The following is a 22,352-nucleotide window of genomic DNA, read 5'->3' as shown; positions in this document are numbered from 1 at the left end:
TTCATACCATAAACAAAATGTTTGATTTAAAATGAACCAAAGATCTAGATATAAAAACTGTAACACTTCTAGAAGAAAACATAGCAGAAAATTTTATGACCCTGGGGTAAGCAGAAAATTCTTACATTAAAATTTTTAGACAGAAAAGGAACCATAAGAGAAATTCACAACCATAAAGTAACTGATATATTAAACTATACCAAAGTTTATAAAATCTTCTTTAAAAGGTACCATTTAGAAAATGAAAAGATAAGCCACAAATTGGGACAAAATATTCACCATACGTCTAACAATTTTCCTATAAGATATATGAACTCTCATGAATTAATAAGGCAAACAAACCAATTTAAAATAATGGGCAAAGGATTTGAACAGACACTTCACAAAAGATATACAAATGACTAATAAGTACATGATAAGATGCTTAGTCAACAGGAAATTCAAATAAAGACCACAATAAACTATCACCACATGCCCAGTAGAAGGGCTAAACTTTAAAAGACAGACAATATCAAATATTGGCAAGAATGTGGAGCAAATGGAACTCTCATTACTACCCAGCTGGTTAGAGTGGAAAATCTACAACTACTTTAGAAAGTAGTTTGGCAGTTTAAGTTTAAAAATATACTTACAACAGCACCTAGCAATTCCACTCCTATGTATTTCCTCAAAATGAAGAACATATTTCACAAAACTATACTGCATGAAAATTCCCATAGTGCTTTAAGAGCCAAACACTGGAAATGACCCAATATACACCTATAGATGAATGGATAAAGTATTAATACTACTCAGTAATAAAAAGAAACAAATGAGTAATATATACAATGTGGAAGAATATCAAAAACTGTACAGTGACCAAAAGAATCCAGACATCAGAGTACCTACTATATAACTCCACTTATATGAAGTTGTATAGTATGCAAAACCACCTACAATAACAAAAACCAGATGAGCAGTTGTCAGGGGTTGGGTGTATATATGTGAAGAGGAACTGACCACAATGAATCACAAGGGAATTCTCTGAGATGACAGAAATTTTCTGTAACTTGACTATGACAGTTACGTAAGTATATACACCTGTCAAAATTCATTAAACTATATGCCTAAAAGGGATGTGTTTTATTATACACATACTATATTTTAATAAAGTTTATTTAAGAAGTTTTTAAAAAATGAATAGGCAAGGTACTGACAGGGAAGAAAGTAGGTAATATATTCACATCAAAAAAATCTGCTCATATACCAAATAGGTAAATATCCTCCACAAATCAATAAAGAAAAAACAGATAACCAATAAGAAACTGGATAAGAGACAAACAAGTACTGCAAAAAAAAAAAAAAACTTAAAAAAATATTTAACAAGTAGGAGAAAAGATATACAGCTTCATTTGTAAATAAAATTCAAATAAAAACATAATGAGGTTACCACTACACAACTACTAGAATACTAATTAATAAAAAGCATTGATCAATTTTTTATGACAACATGGAGTATGGGAACAGCTATGCTCTGATGTTGGGAATGATACACACCTCTGTAAGACACTATGGCAATATCTATTAAAATTGAAAAGATAAATACTTTACAGTCAAGTAAGCCTACCCTACAGAAATGCATAAGCATGTACATCAAAAGACTTGTAAATTGTCAAAACCACACTATTCGTAATAGTTAAAAACTGGAAACAACCTAATTACCTATCCAGCAGTAGAGAGATTATGAAAAACTATTATCTATTCATGTAACAGTATGGCATACAGCATTGAAAATGAAAGAGGGAAATGTAACAAATTGAACAAATTTCACAAAAACAATGTTGAACTAATAATGCCAGATCAAAACACATACTTTATGATTCCATTTATATAAAGCTCAAAAATTGCTAAAGAAATTATAATACTAAAAGAAACATATTTAAGTATTGAATGGAAAAACAAAAGCAAATAAGTCATTCCATAAAAATAAGAACAATATTTAGCTTACGGGCAAAAAGGGGTTATGACTGGATAGACACACATAAAGGGCTTCTCAGACCACTTTCAGTATCAAGAAAAGGAAGTAAATTAATAATGTTAAATGCACACTGTTTCTAGGTTAAGTTTCATTATGTTTTATGAGAAACAGATTATAAAGCAAATTTTCATTACGTCTGCATATTACTGTGAAATAAAAAAAATGCCAGTTAAAAAGTTCCAAGGCTAAACTCTTAAAAATATTATACAAGCCTTTAATATTAATTAAGCAATTGAAGTGTATTGGTTTTACAAGTTTTATATTTTAAATTTTTAAAGAAACATGTACTTGTTTCTAAAAATAAAAAAGTAATGACATATGAAATAAAGTTCTCCCTTCTACCTCCTCCCTGGCTGGCTAGTTGTTTTCTCCAGGGGTAATAACTATTTTTTTTTTTTAAGATTTTATTTATTCCACAGAGAGAGACAGCGAGAGAGGGAACACAAGCAGAGGGAGTGGGGGAGGGAAGGCAGTCTTCCTGTGAAGCAGGTAGCCCAATGCGGGGCTCGATCCCAGGATGCTGGTATCATGACCTGAGCCGAAGGCAGACGCTTAACAACTGAGCCACCCAGGTGCCCCGGTAATCACTATTAATAAGATATAGTTCCCATATAAATGGACTCAAATTATAAATCATTCCATGTCAGGAGATCCAGTTCTACCTTCTTTCTTTCTCATGGCTACACATAGGGTATTATATTTTTAGTTAACTAAACATACCTTCTGGTAAACACCTTTAAGTGTACTACCTTAATTCCCAATTTGCCTCAAAATCTCTTACACTACCAATTACTTATCTCATTGGAAACTAGGTAAAAGGGAAATCATATAAGGGATAAGTAAAGAAGCTTTTCAATATTTGACTTTTGGAGGTCTTTGTACTTGATTCCTTAACTCAGATTTAAAGTCTAATATTAAAAAAAAAAAGTTATCCACAGGAATCTTACAAAGACTCCTGAAAAAGACTTAGAAAAATGAATGCTTAAAAACCTCAACAGCAAACGAAAGTCAACCATGACAATGTGTGACAGCCACCTTTAATTCTGAAGTGATTCCTCTGTCATCCAACACCTCAAAGTATTGATTTCTCTCAGCATGAAAAAGCCTAAGCCAATGAAACAGATATAGCATCATCCCCCTCCCCTCCGATAATAGCATTCAAGGTTAAAACAGGCAGAACACTTATCAAAGTATCTCTACGATTTCTTATTGTTTTAATGGACTAGATAAAATGTGTTGGGTTCTTATCTCCACAAACTGCAGTCTTCAAACAATATTTTTAAATAATTTAGAGATTAAAATAGGTTTTAATTTTTTATTTTAGACTTCTGATAATAAAAACTTGTTTTAAAATGCTTTACAAGACATTTGTAAAAGCAAGTCAACACTAAGAGGGCTACAGTTTCCACTTATGTTTCAAATTCACACATAGTATTGTTTTTATTCAATTATTTTATTTCATTACTTCATTAGAGTTATTCATAATAAAAAAAATCACAAAATTTTTAGGTAAATAACAAAACACCTTCCAAATAGACAAACTAATTTCATATAATGCCTGCATATATCATATACCAGTAAGTAAATAAAGTAAAATGTGGTTATTGCCTGTGATTAATAAAATTAAAATGGAATTTAAACAAGATTAAACCCAAGTAATTATGTTTTTGAAAATCATAATATGAGAAATATATCATCACAAAAAATTATATAATTATACACAAATACATATGTATTTGGAGAAAAATTAAGAGTTTCAATGTCTTTTTACTAATCTGCACAAGAGCTAGATGATGTTAAGCAAATTCTATCATCTTTTAACTCAACATAATTACCTAATCAAATTTTTTTAAGCATACAAAACTAGGGTCTCTTGTTTGTAATTACACTAATACGATTAAATACACTACTACGAATAGGTAAGACTTACACTTAAATTTCAAGTTAAAGTATTTTAAGAACAAACATGAAGAAAACAAAAAGACAAAAAAATGATTAATTTTTGTAAATTACATAATTAACACTGTGGTTAAGAACACAGATTCTAGAGTCAGACAACTTGAATTTAAATCCTGGCTCTGATACATTCATGCTTAGCCAAGTTATTTAAACCCTTGTGCCTCAGTCTCCTCATATAAAAAAAGGATATAACATGATATGTTTTGGGGAAGGATCAAATAAGAATAGACATGAAACAATCAGAACTTACCAGGCATATAGTAAGTAACACCTAATATTTATTATAGGCTTAGTCATGAAGTGAACAAATTACACAGCAAACAGTCCCTTTCTTTCAGTAGTTCATTGTAGCTGAGAAACAAGGGATTAAAAATAATTACAATATGAGAAAACTCCTAAGAGAGGTATATATATTATATTTGGGAAGAGCAAGAAAGAACTATTTAGAATCTGAGAGAGTTTTACAGGGAAATGAAAAGCCAAGCAACAGGGCTTAAGATAGAAAATATAAAACACAGCAAAATAAAGAGGCAATGAAAATAAGAGAACAAGCTCAAATAAATACCTTTTTATTTTTTTAAAGATTTATTTATTTGAAAGAAAGTGGGCAAGGCCAAGCAACAGGGCTTAAGATAGAAAATATAAAACACAGCAAAATAAAAAGGCAATGAAAATAAGAGAACAAGCTCAAATAAATACCTTTTTATTTTTTTAAAGATTTATTTATTTGAAAGAAAGTGGGCAAGTGGGGGCAGGGGGAGGGGCAGAGGGAGGAGAGAGAATCTCAAGCGGACTCCCCACCTAGTGTGGAACCCAATGTGAGGCTCAATCTTATGACCATGAGAGATCATGACCTGAGCCAAAACCAAGAGTCTGATGCTCGACTGAGCCACCTGGGCACCCCAATAAATAACCTTTTAAAAAGAATAAAAGAGTAAGACATGTAATTAACACACCCCTCTCTTTTTAAATCTCCTAATATACACTTGCTTATATTTCCCTTGTGCAATATTATAATTTGGAAGACATGTGCATCTGGTCATTCAGATGACCACAATACATATTTGGTCTTCATCCATAGTTCCTGGCTTACAGCTCCCCAAATCCCTGGAATTTCTTAAGTGTTGAGAGTTATAAAGGTGTCTTTTGTTATGTTAATGAGGTGACTTCTGGACCCCCACCAAAGGGTGGGGACTAACCGCCAGGAAGACCAACCATGCGATTAAAGGGTTGGCAATTTTCAGTTCCCACCCCTCCCCTGACTTCCTGGAGGTGGAAAGGGGATGAAGATTGAATCAGCCAATGGCCAATAACTTAGTCAAACATGATTATAAAATGAAGCCTCCATACAAACCCAAAAGTACAGCTTTTTGTTTTCTTTTGGAGAGCTTCTAGGCTTGAGGAGCCAGATGGCTTCCACATGTCACCACGCCAAGCCCCAACCTGCACAAGCACTGAAGCTGCTTTGTTCAGGACCTCACCCTATGTATCTCTTCGTCTGGCTGTTGATTCATATCCTTTATCATATCCTTTAATAAACTGGTAAACATATGTAAGTGTTTCCCTAAGTTCTGTGAGCCACTCTAGCAAATTAATCAAACATAAAAAGGGGCCATTTGAAACCTCCAATATGTAGTCAATCAGAAGCACAGGTAACAACCTGGGGCTTGGATCTGAAGTAGAGAGTGGAAAGCAGTCATATATAACTGAACCCTTAACCTGTGGAATCTGATGCTATTTCTGGGTACCCAGTGTCATGTCAGATCTGAGTTGAGTTCTTGGACACTCTCATATCTGATAATTGCTTGGTGCTGGGGGGTGGGATGGACCCCCCCACTTCCACTTTAGAATTGGGTTTAGGAACCCTAAAAGATCTTGGGTGCGTATGTATTTTTACTATTCCCTTCAAAAGAAAATTTTCCTCCAAGGTTTATATAAATCATTTAACATATAGTTAACTATATCACTTAGCTGAATACTGTTAGACTGCTATAAGCTTTTATTCAAATGTATTGCTAACATAGACTAATTCAAAATGACACAACTGAATAAGAACTGGCTTTTAGGTACTGTTCTCAAACTATCTATAACAGAGTACCAGTTTTTATTTTTTTTATTAAAAACATGACACTTTTAAAAATATTCTGACAAAGCCAGACATTCAAGCTATAAAAGTTCCTTAATACTTACTCAATTTCTGTACTTATCTCTTTGTGGACTAGTTATATACAGTTTGCTCAGCACACCACATCTAAGTAGCACTGTTATAATAGATGAATAGAAGGAAACTATTTTCATCAACTCAAGTACTGCCATCTTCTTTTCCATGATAAAATAACTGATCAGAGCTTTACTTTGCACACTAATAACCCAGAAATAACAAAAGCCAAAATTCTAATTTCATGTGAGCAATTTTTAAGTGATAAGTGTATAATATACACTATGAAGACTTTTAAGTTAGCTACTTTCTTCTCTATCTTTAAAATTCACTAAGAAAAGGCAATTTTTACACTAATACATGATTTGGTCAATGGTTAAGACCAGCAGGACATATTATAAATTGAACGCTTAAACAGAGACTTGATGTATTCATAAAAATATATTCAGATCTTGTAAGATTTTTCAATAGCATTAAGAGGTCTAGTCTTCTATCAGGAATATATTTTACATTACTAGAATATATTGGAAGTTACGAAGAAAAAAATTTTTCATTTGGATTTAAACTGATCAGTGCTGCTCACAGTTATGAGTTCAATTTTACCTATGTTACAGTTCCTATGCTTTTTCACAGCAAAGGTGGGAACCTTTAATGGACTGCCCAGCTATGGCTCTGTTTTTCAAAAGCTAGAGAAGCATTATTTAAGATTTTCAACCCACAGCAGAAACACTGCCTTAAAGCAGCCTTCCTTTGCCCCAAAAATGACAACTCCTTTTGACAAATTACTCTGAAATGTAAGATTTTTAAAAATATGTATGTGTGTATACTTACACCCTATATAGGTATGCATATGGTCTGTACAAAACTTTCCCACAGAAAACGTTGTGACCCTAGCTATTTAATCTGGCTGTTATCAAGAAACTGAAATAGAAAGTAAGACAGGCTCAAACACATCTTGGAAAAAATCTCTAAAAGTAGTGCATTCCAGACTGAATCGACACCAGAATTTGGAAATATACTGAGAAATGCGATTGCATAGTTCAGGTATAGAACATATATGATAAACTGGGTTGGGCTTCTCCCTTAGGAATGTGATGGTCACATGATCAATTAACCTGGGGCAAGAAAAAAGGAGAACCTTAGAATGAAGAACAACCAATATTCTCGTCTCTCCAAGATTGGAGGCAGGTGGGCCTGTATTTTAAGAAGAAGGAATACGGTCAAAGGAGGAAGAGTTGAATCAGCCCCTTGCAAGATAGCAAAGGGATAAGGCTAGAGAGACAGATCAAGAAAGGGTCAAGAGAAAACATCCGAGGCAGGAGCATGGCTTGTGAATTCTAGGAGATACGGTATCTATTGCTGAGTTTTATTTTCCTTTTCTGCACTGTGGTATCCTCCTGTCACTGCTAAGCTTATAAAGGAGAAAGGAAAAGTCTATGTCCACACATTGAGCAAAAGGATAAGAAAACAGCAGCTAATTCCTAGAACAGCCACTTGTATGATAGTAAGAGGTAACCTTCAGGACTCCAACAGAGCAGTAGCCTGGATCAAGGCCTTAGGGCAGAGGTGACAGTTCCAGATGAACTGTGGGACATGTAAGCATTCCTTGGATATTCCCAGAGATTACTGAGAATAGAAAAATGCTCTACCTTTGATACTGACAACACTAGCTGTGTTGCTGAACACTTAATATGCACTTACAGTAACAGGCTCTTTACATTTATCAAATCCCATCTACTCATCACAAAATTACTATAGGTAGGCACCATTACTACCCTGATTTTAAGATGAAGCAATGGTGCCTTAGTTCACATAGCTAGTAAATGACAGAGCCAAGGTTAAGGCACTAGGTTATCTCATTGGAAAGTGAGAGCTTTTATTAACTGCATCATAATAATCAAATGGTCTCATTGGCTAGTTGCTACAATATAGTGATGTGGACATTTATAAGGACTATAATTCTCCTTAGTTAATTATGCTCATATTTTATCACTTTCATGATTATTCATCAAAATTTTTATCTCAGGCAAAGAAAATAATAAAAAAGCTACAATTAAAAAATATGTATTGTGAAGATTACCACTTCCCTGTTCCTGTCTTACTGAAGAAATAAAGAACTTTAGAAAAATGTCCAAAACCATAATGCATATAAAGACCAAATATGAGATGAGAAATATCATTCTAATGCTTTGCTATTAAGCTATGATGGCTCAAGATACATTAATTAGCCATCTCTTCACAAAATGACAAAACTAATCATGCAAAGGATACTTCAAGAAAGAAATGTGGCAAGACAATGGGGTGCATTAATCACTACAAACACAGAATCATCACAGAAAACAGAATGATATCATTCTTAGATGCAAGACTGTTGAATCACAGATCTGTACCTCTGAAACAAATAATACAATATATGTTAAAAAAAAGAAGAAGAAGATAGCAGGAGGGGAAAAATGAAGGGGGAGAAATCAGAGGGGGAGACGAACCATGAGAGACGATGGACTCTGAAAAACAAACTGAGGGTTCTAGAGGGGAGGGGGTGGGGGGATGGGTTCGCCTGGTGATGGGTATTAAAGAGGGCACGTTCTGCATGGAGCACTGGGTGTTATACACAAACAATGAATCATGGAACACTACATCAAAAACTAATGATATAATGTATGGTGATTAACATCACAATAAAAAAATTTAAAAAATCATTCTTAGATTCAAAAAAGTTATCTTTAACTTTGACCATCAGTCTCACACTTCTTAAGATGAGGGCCAAATAAAAGCAAAAAAAAAAAAATAGGAGGATAAAGTTAAAAGAAGAAGAAGAAAGATGACAAATAGGAATGCATAAATAGGAGTTTGAACTAAAAACTACTTTGCATTGCCTCATAATTACAGGTTTATTTTAAAAGTTAGGAAAAAAAGGGGTGCCTGGGTGGCACAGTCCAACTCTTTTTTATTTTTTTTTAAGATTTTATTTATTTATTTGACAGAGAGAGACAGAGCAAGAGAGAGAACACAAACAGGGGGAGTTGGAGAGGGAGAAGCAGGCTATCTTCCGAGCAGGGAGCCTGATGTGGGGCTTGATCCCAGGACCCTGGGAACATCACCTGAGCCAAAGGCAGATGCTTAACAACCGAGCCACCCAGGCGCCCCAAGTGTCCAACTCTTGATTTCAGCTGAGGTCATGATCTCAGGGTTGTGAGATCAAGCCCTGTGTCAAGTTCTGCACTGAGCATGGAGCCTGCTTAAGATTCTCTCTCTCCCTCTCCCTATGCCCCTCCACCTCTGCTTGTGTTCTCTCTCTCCCATTCATTCATAAATAAATAAATAGAAAAACAATATCATAGTATTTCATTTGTACTGAATTTCAACCACTAGATAAAAGAAAAATGGGGGATTCAATTAAGCAATGGGAATACAAGATGGACAAATGTGTAAAAAAAAGTTATAATTCAACCAATTATTAAACAGCTCAGACTTATTTTGTACTCTACCAATTTTACATGCACATGGCAACAAATATAGCAAGTCAGTATAAAAGAGAAAAATAAACAGAAAGAACATAAATTTAAGGTTTAGTTTCAAAAATCTACAAAAGTGAATGAAAAATGATACAAATAAATGGAAAGATATACCATGCTCATGGACTCAAAGTATTAATATTGTTAAAATGTGCACACTACTCAAAGCAATTTGCAGATTCAATGCATCCTTATCAAAATACTAATAGTATTTTTCACAGAACTAGAACAAAAACACTTAGATTTGTATACAACTAAAAAAAGACCCTGAATAGCTAGAGAAATGTTGAGAAAAAAAAGGAACACAGCTGGAGATAACACAATCCCAGATTTCAATCTATTCTGCAAAGGTATACCAGTCAAAATACTATGGCAATGACACAAATGCAGAAACACAAATCAATGAAATAAAACAGAGAGACCAGAAATGAACCCACGTTTATATGATCAGTTCATCTATGATGGAGGCAAGAATATACAATGGAAAAAATTCTCTTCAACAGTTGGTTTTGGGAAAACTGCACAACTACACGCAAAAGAATGAAACTGGACCATTTTCTTACACCATAAAGAAAAACTCAAGGGGCGCCTGGGTGGCTCAGTTGGTTAAAGCGACTGCCTTCGGCTCAGGTCATGATCCTGGAGTCCCGGGATCGAGTCCCGCATCGGCTTCCTGCTCAGCGGGGAGTCTGCTTCTCCCTCTGACCCTCTTCCCTCTCGTGCTTTCTATCTCTCATTCTCTCTCTCTCTCAAATAAATAAATAAAATCTTTAAAAGAAAAAAAAAAAGAAAAACTCAAGACACGTTAAAGACCTACACGTGAGACTTGAAACCATAAGACTCCTAAAATAAAACATACACAGTAAACTCTTGGACATGAGTCTTAGTATTTTTTGGATCTGTCTCCCCAGGCAAGGTCAACAAAAGCAAAAGTAAATAACTGGAATTATACCAAAATAAGAAGCTTCTGCACTGAAAAGAAAACCACCAATAAAACAAAAAGGCAACCTACTCAATGGGAGAATATATTTGCAAATGATGTCCAATAAGGGGTTAATATCTAAAACATAAAGAACTCAAACAACTCAACCCCTAAAAACCAAAGGTGGGTTTAAGTGGACCCACATAGTTCAAACCCATATTGTTCAAGGATCAACTGTAAATTTATTTTTAATTAAATGAATGAAGGAAAATTTCAAGATTACATAGGTGAAACTCAAATAATACTGCTATTTAGTATCTTTGGGGCTGTCATCTTTGGGGCTGGATGAAACAAATTATAAGCCCCAGATTTGGGGTTATACTTAATGACCTTTAAGGACTCCCATATTACAAAGAATTTAAATATCTGGTCCAATATACTACATAATTAGTGGCTAAACCCGAATTGAATCCTAGTTCTGACAAATCCCAAATCTGTGTTTTCTATCATACACTGCAGATTATAGTAATAGCTTTAGACTTTACATGTAATTAAATATTTTAAATTAATACCCTAAGTCTCATAAAAGCTAAAAACTAAAGACCTCTTCAGCAAAAGAAAAAGTTGATCGTAGGATATTTAGAGAGTTTTTTACTTATCAAATCAAAAAGCAAGTCTTAACCCTTGGAAAACTTTATTGTAGTACATATATAACCACCACCATAATGTAAATTCGGCAAATAATTACCAGAGATTTAAATTCTCTGACTTATACATCATTAAATGCTAGTAACAAAAACATCGGCAAACTGAATATCCACACGCAGAAGAATGAACCTGTACCCTTATCTTACACCATACATAAAAACAACTCAGAATGAATTATTTAAACATGAGACCTGAAAGCATAAAACTCCTTGAAGAAAACGGGAGAAGCTCTTTGACACTGATCTTGGCAATGGTTTTTCACATTTAACACCAAAAGCACAGGCAACAAAAGCAAAAACAAACAAGTGGGACCACATGAAACTAAAATCTACAAAGCAAACAATAAACAAAATGAAAAGGCAATCTACAGAATGGGAGAAAATATTTGCAAACCAAATACCCAATAAGGGGTTAATATCCAAACTATATAGGGAACTCACATAACTCAATAGCAAAAAAATAACCTGATTTTTATAAATGGGCAAAGGATCTAAATACATAATCAATCTTCTAAAGAAAATATATAAGTGGCCAATATGTGCATAAGACGCTCGCTCACCATCACTAATCAACAGGAAAATGCAAATCAAAACCATGAGATGTCACTTTGTATCTGTTAGAATAGCTACCAGCAAGAAGACAAGAGATATCAAGTGTTGGGGAGGATGTGAAGAAAAGGGAACCCTTGTGCACTGTTGGTGAAATGTAAACTGATTCACCACTATGGAAAACATTATGGAAGTTCCTCAAAAAATTAAAAATGGAACTACCTTATGATCCGGTAATCCCACTTCTTTATATCCAAAAGAAAGAAATTACTATCTCTAAAATATATCTGCACTCTCATTTCATTGAAGCATTATTTAAAATAGCCAAGATACTAGAAACATTCTAAGTATCCATTGGCAGATGGATAAACACAATTATACACACACACATATACATGTACACATATATACATATACACATATATAAACATACACACACATATAAAATGGAATATTATTCACCCTTAAAAAAAACAAATCCTGTCATTTACGACAACATGGATGAACCTGAAGGACATTATCCTAACTGAAATAAACCAGACACACAATGATAAATACTGCATGATTTCATTTATATGTGGAATCTAAAAACAAAAGTAGAGCTCACAATAATGGAGCAGAATGGTGGTAACCAAAGGCTAGGGGGTGGGGGAAAAGAAAAGATATTAATGAAAGAGTATAAAGTTTAAGTTATAAAATGAGTAAGTTCTTGATATCCAACATAGAGCATGGTGACTATAATTAATAAGAATGTATCTTGAAAACTTGAAAGTTTGAAGTTTTCTCACCACACACACACAAAATGGTAACTATGTGAGGTGATGTATATGTTAATTTACTTGACTGTGGTAATCATCTCACAATGTATACATATATCAAAACATCACTGTTATGCACCTTAAATATATGCAATATTTATTTGACAACCATACCTCCATAAAACTGGAGGAAAAAAAACAAACAGTGGAAATCTAATAAGCAATACAAAAGAACATAATTACTACTTTTTGTTATGCTTCTACTAAAGTAGGAACAGACCATTTTATAATCTAAAATAATCTAGGATCTCACACAAAAAGACTGAATCCTCAGATTTTGCTAGCTGAATATGAAAATTTTCATGAATCTTATATTCTATCATATAGCAGTTGATACTTTCATTCACTTAGGAATTCTTTATTGACTGCTTCCCATGTTCCAAGCCCATACCAGGTATTGAAACTAAAACAAGAAATAGAGCCTATTATAAAGGGGTCAATACCTAATGTTTGTTTCCTTCAGTAGACACAAATAATTTCAAAATTTTTTTCAAACCATTTTTAATGGATATAAGTAACTTTCACAAGGTATCTGAGAAGATAACATAATCCAGAATTTTAAAATGTGGTATCTATATCAAAGAGAAATAGCAGTGAGAGGGTAGCCTCTATTCCTGCTACATGACTGCTATTAAGAGAAGTGATGCATGCAAACCACACAGATCCTTACCCCAAACCACACAGACATTCTCAAGCCAGAATCTGTAAACCTCCCCAAATTACATATAAAATTTTATGGTTATATTTGTTTGAATTTCTCAAGGTCAGATACTCAAAAAAGCCCATAACCAAATAAAAATGTAAGAAGTACTGACTCAAAATAACACCTTACATATTATAATCCCATTTTTGGTTAAATATATCTGATATGTGAAATATATATACAAAAAAATAAAGTATACATTAACAGTAGGAAGACTAAAAAGTTATGTGCCAAACCATTATCTTGGGAGGCATGGTAAGGGGAAAGATACTGAAGAATGTTCTTTTTTTTAACTTACATTACTGTTTTCATTACATTGTCTCTTTTGTTCTTTGCCCCCCACCTTTTATTGACACACATTTTCCAGGGTAATTTTTTTGAGTTTAAAAAAACAGAAAGAGCCATTGATCTAAATGAAATTTTTCTGTAAATCGGGGTTCCTCCATTTAACTTTCTGGAATGTACTTGAATTCTACTTTTAAAAGACACTTTTTAATTTTTTTTTTATTTTCACAATAATCTAAGCAAACTAACAAAAATAGATTTGGGGTTATCTGGATTATAGATATGTAGAAGTGCTTATAGCTTTTATACAATTACAACCCAATTAATCAAAAACTAAAGCAGCACCACAAAAAAAATCAATGAATTTATATTATTTATGATTGCTTAAAGTGAGAGTACAACCTCCAATGAACTGACAGTCTTAGACTACCATACTGTTAAAATAGCATCAATCCATGAAAATTATATGCAGCTGATTTATTTTACCAATTATAATGGCAAAACTTCTTTCATAATGATAATACTTACCGGAAGGCATCTTAGTATTTCAATATTGACTTAATATATAGAACTAATTCTATATTGTGAAAATGGCTTGCTGCAGAACACTAACGCAATAATTGAAATATTGTTAGTTACATGAAAAAAAAGATGAATTCACATGTAGTGATATATTATGTACTGTATTAATGAAAACTTGACATAAGTTTAAAAACCAAAAAATGAAAGGAGAGTATGACATCAACTTTTTATTCCCCCAAATGTCCCTTTTTTTTTTCTGGATCCATGCTATTTTTTTAATTTTATTATGTTATGTTAATCACCATACATTATATCATTAGTTTTTGATGTAGTGTTACATGATTCATTGTTTACATTTAACACCCAGTGCTCCATGCAGTACGTGCCCTCTTTAATACCCATCACCAGGCTAACCCATCCCCCCACCTCCTCCCCTCTAGAACCCTCAGTTGTTTCTCAGAGTCCATAGTCTCTCATGGTTCATCTCCCTCTCCGATTTCCGCCCCCTTCATTTTTCCCTTTCTACTATCTTCTTTTTTTTTTAAACATATAATGTATTATTTGTTTCAGAGGTACAGGTCTGTGATTCAACAGTCTTATACAATTCACAGTGCTCACCATAGCGCATACCCTCCCCAATGTCCCTTCTTCAACAGTACCAGAACCTGAAGATTTTTACCAAGGTCTTTAACCATCTAGAATTAAGAGTACATTTACAACTTCTGTACTATTTTACCACTGTTAATAAAACTAATAAAGGGATTAGAAGAGAAAGTAATTTATGTATGCCCTGGACAAAATGAATATTAGGAAAACACCTAGGTAGAGACATACGGCAAATTTTTGGAAATGTAAAAACGGCAGTTGAAGTCTACAGTATAGTAATTATACCAAAATTCTACCAAATGTTTAAAAAGCAGACAATTCCACTTCTACTAGCACTGAAGTTGAGCATACAAAAACACATAAAATTTCTAATTCTTTCTATGAGGCAGGTATAACACTGATACCAAAACCTGCCAAATATCTGAGACTGACTGGAAAGTTAAAAACAAACACAACCCAATTTACCTTATGAAGAGAATGCAAAAATCACAAATAAAACATTAGCAAACACAATCTGGCAGCACATTAAAGGAAAAAACTTATGAGCACACCATACTGGCATAATATTGACATACCTAATATATTTTAAAGCATATTATCAACTCTACTGCCCCACTTGATAAAACTGAATAAAATTCTTTATTAAAAAGGAAAAAAATCAACAAAACAGAATGAAACTAATAATTCATTAAGATGCTATACTTTATCTACTTTAGCACAGACTGTAACATAATTACTGGGAAAACACTGAAACATCTCTACTAAAATCAGGAACTAGAAAAAGATGTCCACTATTATTTTTTTAACATTACACTGTTGATCTCACTTAAATGTAGAATATAAAAACAAAAAAAGCTTAACTCATAGTAATAGAGAGTAGAATGCTTAAACACAAAATAAAATATCAGCAAACAGAAACTAACAACTAATAATAATTACTATTAATCAATAATAATTGAATAAGCCAATTCAATTATATAAGAAAAAGCAATTAGAAGAATAAAAGTTGGAAATAAGAAAAATTATCAATATCTGCAAAAGATATCACTGCATACCTGAAATGCCCAAGAGAATTAAATGAAAATAGTTTTTTTAATCTAATGTCAGATGAACAAGACTACTCATAGCAATTCTAAAAAAAACTTTTGAAGTCAATGACAGCAAGAAGGAGCGTGGCCCTACAAGTTATTAAAACACACTATAAAGCCTCAACAATTTAATAAGTTTGACACCAATACATGAAATCACAGACATAACAAGAGGGAAAAAAATAAAACATCAAGAAAGAGGCCTAAAAATATACAGGCATTTAATATATGGTAACAGTGGCATCTCAAACCAGAGAAGAAAATTTTGACTATGTAGTAGATGACATAGGGAAAACTATGTTGTCACATAAAATAAATTAAGTTACATTCATATCATGGTTTATCCTAAGATAAATTACAAATAAATAAAATATTTAAATGTAAAACAATAAAACTGTAGAAATACTAACAGAAACATAAAGAAATTCCTTTTTAATTTATGCATGGTAGATCTTTTCAACTACCAATCAAAAAATTCAGAAGTCATAAAAGAAAATATTCACAAATCCAACAACAGAAACATTGTTTTCATAACTTCTATAGGACAACAACAAAAAAATCCATCATTCATAAGTCAACAAATTGGTAAAAATATCTGCAAAACAGTTGATACCTTAATATATGCAGAACTTCTACAAATTACTAAGAAAAGAAAAACAATCCAACAGAATAGGTGAAGGATATGTTCTCAGAAAGACATATGGCTATAAAATAATCACCTCATTCATAAAAAGCAGACATGTAAGTTAAAACAGCAGAAAGAAATAAAAATTAAAACTATCAACCACTATGGACAATCTATGAAAATGACAGAAATCTAAAAGTTTGGTAACACACTGTTAGAAAACAGACATATGTTGCTAATAGGAGTGAAAAAAAATCCCCAAAATAATATTAAGTTTAAAAATCAAAATATAGAACATTACAGACATGTTAGCATTTGTATAAAGCAGATAAGAACATATATTCCTATTTATATATATATGTGCATGAAGAAATTCAGAGGATTCATAAGAAACTAGCAATGGTTTCTTAGAAGGATGAGGAGGTGGTTAGAGAAGGACTTTTCACTCTGCTCCTTTTCATCATTTCTTCACTTTAAATTACCTACAAAAAATTTTAAACATAAAATTTTTAAAAATATTTAATGTCTTCTCTATAGAGGTTTTAGATAACACTATTATATGAAATTGCTAAAAGAGCACAAAGTTAAAAGTACAAAGAGGTATTCTTGTAAAAGACCTATACTTTTGGAACAAGAATAAGAAATGGAGAAAAAAATGAAACTAGAAGAACCATGGAAGTAAAAAGCTGATCAGACAAACATGAGGTAAGAAAGTCAAACAAAAAAAGAATTTCAAAATGCAAGGGTTGGTCATCAACATCAAATGATACAGAGATCAAGAAGGATGAAAATTGAAAAACAGCTGCTGGGCAGCATAATTAGATTAATGATATGCAAGAGAACATTTTTAATTTATTTGTTCTAGGATTGGAGATGAAAAAGAGAGAAGCCATGTTGCAAGACACAGGAAGTGTCAGAGGGTGAGAAAGTAAAGACACCATTCAAGCAAAAAGGTTGGCTGAATGACAGAGCAGAGTGAAAATAGAAGCTTGAGAATTCTAACAGCACTGAAACAAGGTTGCCAAGACTCAGTCTATGATAATCAAGACAAAAAAATATCAATACATCACCAGTGAGAAGCTACAACATACTCCCAAAAAGGTCAACTGAGAGGGAGGGGGGGAAAAAAGCTCCCAACATATTAAATAATAATCTCATACAAAATATTATATACTTTGATAAAGAAAACCACAGAGAGTAGTCAATGATTATAAAGATCACCAATGACATTAAGTAAAAATAAAATGTTTCAATCAAAACTGCTTCTTAACAGTGAGCTGCCTATTTCACATTTATTGAAGGCCTGGAACTGAAAAGTTTATGGTATTCTGGAAACAGGTATCAAGGCAGATCTCACAAGTAACAGAGGCGCATCATCTAAGGATCTTTTTCACATTAAGAATCCTATTAGAAAGAAAACACTAAAAGGTAATTGAATTTCCCTCAGTTATCTTCATCTCTGTCAGCTCCTGCTACAATAACTTACTCTCCAGAGCAGAGATAACTCAATTCTGTCCAGCAAGCATATGTTATGAATCTCCAAAGCAAACTTGTCTAAATCATTCTGGTCTTCTATCAAGGTTGGCTGTGGATATGAACTCTGACAGAAAGCAAACAAATTTATTTTTATCTTTTCAATAATTCACTTCTTCATGCTTTGATGGAAGAAATCATGAGACAAATATATGGTCTGCAGTTATGCTATACAGTCAGCTGAAATGGTTTCCATGACTTAAACAAAAAGACTTAATTAATCATTCTTAAATACAAAGAAAATAGTATCAACATACAGAACTGGTAAATTACCTGAAGTTTCAATTTGTTTATATAGTTCTCTCTAACAGTTTGAGTTCAAGTAAAAGAATACTATTAATCAGATGCTATTAACTATTATATCACATATACTATTTCAACTTTTTATCCTTAAATAGCTTTTAGTAAAACATATTTTAGAAAATATACTAGGAAACTCATTTTCAAAAAGAGTATGAATAAGATCACTTGAATAATAGTTCTTGCAAGGAAATGTATTTCCTATCTGTATTCTAAACCAGCATTTCATAATAGAAAGGAAAAACAAACACACAAAAAAAGGTACAGTATCAGAAATTAGTATCAGAAATTCTCTAAGTTTGAGTTTCTTAATTTAAATCAAAATCTACACAACTCAAAGATTATTTGAAACACAAACTAATCCAAATTCAAATAGCTGATGAACATAACTATTTTAACCACATTATAAAATTATATAAAATTATCTTTATATAAAAATATTTTATGTGTTGGGGCACCTGGGTGGCTCAGTTGGTTGGGCGACTGTCTTCGGCTCAGGTCATGATCCTGGAGTCCCGGGTTCAAGTCCCACATTAGGCTCCCTGCTCAGCGGGGAGTCTGCTTCTCCCTCTGACCCTCCCCCTCTCATGCTCTCTTTCTCTCTCTCTCTCTCTCAAATAAATAAATAAAATCTTTAAAGAAATAAAAAAAATTTTATGTTTTGTGTAGATTTTCTATAAATTTATATATAATATATAAATATAAAAACATAATAAAATGTAAAATGTATATAAATATCTGAATATATTAAAGTTTATATTTGTATACATTATATATAAATTTATATTTATAGATAATCTTATTTAAGTAATATATATATTTAAGTATATAATATGTATTAAGTTTTTGTTTATATAAATATATAAGTACATTTATATGTAAAATAATATTTATATTATAAAATTACATTAAAAACCCAAAATATAAAATCTTAATCTCCACAATACATTTTATTAAGGTTTCATTATATCCATTTTATAGAAAGAAAAGAAGACTCAGAGATTCACTGAATTTTTCCCAAGACTTTCCAATTAATAGATTGGGGAGCCTAGAATCTGAACATGTTTTCTAAGCCCATGTTCCTGCTATAAGACTGTTAACATAGTGTCAAACTTAGGTTACCCTTAAACCGCAAAGAGAAACTCAAAAGAATACAGCCAACAACATTCCTTGCAATTTTTTAAATATAAAGTATGCTAACCTGTATTTTATAGTTCAAATTGCCTATTACTTCATTTCAAGCACAACAAGCACTTTTTGGACTGAGGAACTCAAAACTGTAACTTAAAAGCCACCAATCATAGTAATTTGATATATTATAACCTATCACTTTTGCTGGTAATAGGTAGAACATATTTCTGCACTGGCCTTTCTCACTGAATTTAAACTACTTTATGTTTCCACAGAAACCAGACTTCCCACTCTTAACCAGAAAAAAGAAAAAGAAACCAAATGTGTAGGTTATAATGAGCATTCATTTACTGAGTAACTATTTACTAAGCACCTACTATGTATAAGGCAATGTGCCAGGTACTAGATAGATAGATATGTACCTTTAGGAAGCACACAACAGTAAGAAACAAATAATCACACAAGTAAATATATAATTGCAAACAATTAGCATATACTGTGAGAAATTATAACAAAAACATAATTTAGACTCACATTAGATGGTCGGTGCGGGTAGAGGCTGACAGCAAAAAAGGCTTTTGTGTAAAAGTGACATTTAAAAGTAAATCTGAAAGATGAGTAGAAGTCAGAATGAATAAGGGCACCTGGGTGGCTCAATCGTTTAAGCATCTGACTCTTGGTTTCAGCTCAGGTCACAATCTCAGGGTTGTGAGACTGAGCCCTGTGCCAGGCTCTGTGCTCAATGCAGAATCTGCTTTGCCATTCTCTTTCTCCCTTTCCCTCTGCCCATTTCCCCACTTGCACGCTCTTTCTAAATAAACAAAATCTTTAAAAAGAAAAAAAAAGGAATGAGGATTAGAGAAAGGGTTTTGTGACTACAGAATAAGGTAAAAACAGTACAATACTGATATGATGTGGGAATTATAGGTACGGGACAGATTATACAGTCTTGTGGATTAGATGAAGGATAATAAGTTTACTCATAAGTGCATTGGGAAGGCACTGGATGGTTTTATGCATGATCAGGACAAAAATTCTAATGTTTCAGAATGACCATTCTGATGATTCTGTAGAAAATGAAGGAAACACTGGTGGCATAAAAAAAAGATCTGATAAGAGATTACTACTTCAGGTGTTTTGGACTACAGATGTGATACTTCAGAAATAAAAGTACTGATAACATATATTTAGAGGTAAAATAAACAGAACTTGATGATAGATATGAAATGTTGGGGTAAGAAAAAAAATGAGTGATGGTTGACTCATGTGACAAAGTAAGTACATGGAGCTGATATTTACTCAGATGGGTAAAAAAGGAGGAGCAGATGCCTGGGAAGAATGTCAGTTTTGGAAATTCTCCAAGAAAAATGGGGATGTTTATAAGAAATTTCAGGTGGAGGTAAACAGTAGATAGTTCTATATGTGGGTCTGGCGATCATTAGAGAAATCACAGTTTGACATACAAATGATGAAGATGAAGATAATAAACTTGGACTAAGAAATGGGGGGAAACAATCCTCAAAAATAGAGTTAAAAAAGAAAGTTTATTTTAAAATTATGAAGACATATATTAAGAATATTCCCCATTCACAGAAAAAGCTATAGTCTAGCCCAGCTTTTGATAACAGGTAGTAAATACGAGTCAAAAAGATCTAACCAATTTCCTACTTCTCTCTTTTTCAGACAATTAGAGCTAATCTCTATAATTACTTACATTACGTTGACCCTAAACAAGGCAAAGAAGAACGAATATTTTATTTTCTATGGTAATCTATCTTCACGTACCAACAATGTGAGGGGAAGATGTATACTCATTAATCAGAAGAAAAAGAGGCCCTTGTTTACTAGAGCTACATTTTTAAGACTGCTTAATTCAATGTCAGCTTAGTTGGCTAACATATGCTATTACTAAGGCTAAGTTTATACTTCTATCTCCAAAACTGAGAGCTAAAAGGGGACTTCACGACCACAGACTGACCACTAATTTCAAAGAATTATCTCACAAATGACTTCTAGTTGTAAAATAAAAGCCATAAGGAAAAAGAAAAAGTTGAATGTTTCAGTATAATTCCCAATGATAAGGCAACTGCCTTATTTAAACATCTCACTAACTAGAGGTTGGTGATAATATATATTTATACCCACAAAGAGGTCAGTTTGTGGTTAAATCATGGCTTTCATTTATAGCACAGTAAACATACCAAAGTAGAAAGTAAAACTGAAGAAGTTAAATTTTTCAGTCACAATATAACTTCAAGAACTGCACTAAAAGCAGCACTCACTGGTAGGTCAAAGCAAAATGTCAAGTTTAGTAAGATTCACTATCTTCAAGAGAATATGGAAGAATTAGTAACTATAAAGGTACTTCATATGTGTTCAGCATTTGTAAAAATTGCTTTTAAATACATTCTATGTAACTTATACTATTAAACTCTACTAGAGTAATAGTACTGGGGACATCAATGAGCCAAAGTAAAAATTATTTGTGCACTGTAGCAAGTATAGGAACAGATGTGACACTATCAATAGAAGATCTTTAAAATGGCTCCACATCACCATCACCAGTCTCTTCTCAACTAATGCCAAAGTTTACCCATTCATGTTAACAAAGTTTAGAAACGTACTCATTAACAAAGTCCACCATTCTACAATGATACTTTATTAAGTCTATTTTTTATCATTAAGAAAGAGAAATAATTTTTCATTCAACTTATTTTGTATGACTCAAGGAGAGGCAAACTGCTAGTGGTTAAAAGAGCAGAACTTAGAGCTTAGAGCTGAAATCACAGGGCAATTTATTAACAATGCTTTTGTCTTTTTCATGTATAAAATGGGGATAATAAATAATGCTTACTGGCTCACAGGTTATTGTGAGGATTAAATGAATTATTGCATGAAAAATTCTTAGAACAGT

At 32.7% G+C, this 22,352-nt stretch overlaps 1 protein-coding gene across 5 annotated transcripts in view; it reads right to left on the bottom strand.

The window, feature by feature from the left end:
• LRBA (LPS responsive beige-like anchor protein) overlaps window positions 1–22,352 on the bottom strand; it is a 741,906-nt gene that overhangs the window by 378,678 nt on the left and 340,876 nt on the right. The gene's annotated exons all lie outside the window — the stretch shown is intronic.

This window comes from Eumetopias jubatus, unplaced genomic scaffold (assembly GCF_037043125.1).
Source record: "Eumetopias jubatus isolate StellerSeaLion01/CBP00866 unplaced genomic scaffold, mEumJub1_p1.0 scaffold_2, whole genome shotgun sequence".
Taxonomy (NCBI): domain Eukaryota; kingdom Metazoa; phylum Chordata; class Mammalia; order Carnivora; family Otariidae; genus Eumetopias; species Eumetopias jubatus.
This window is presented reverse-complemented; position numbering and strand designations above follow the sequence as displayed.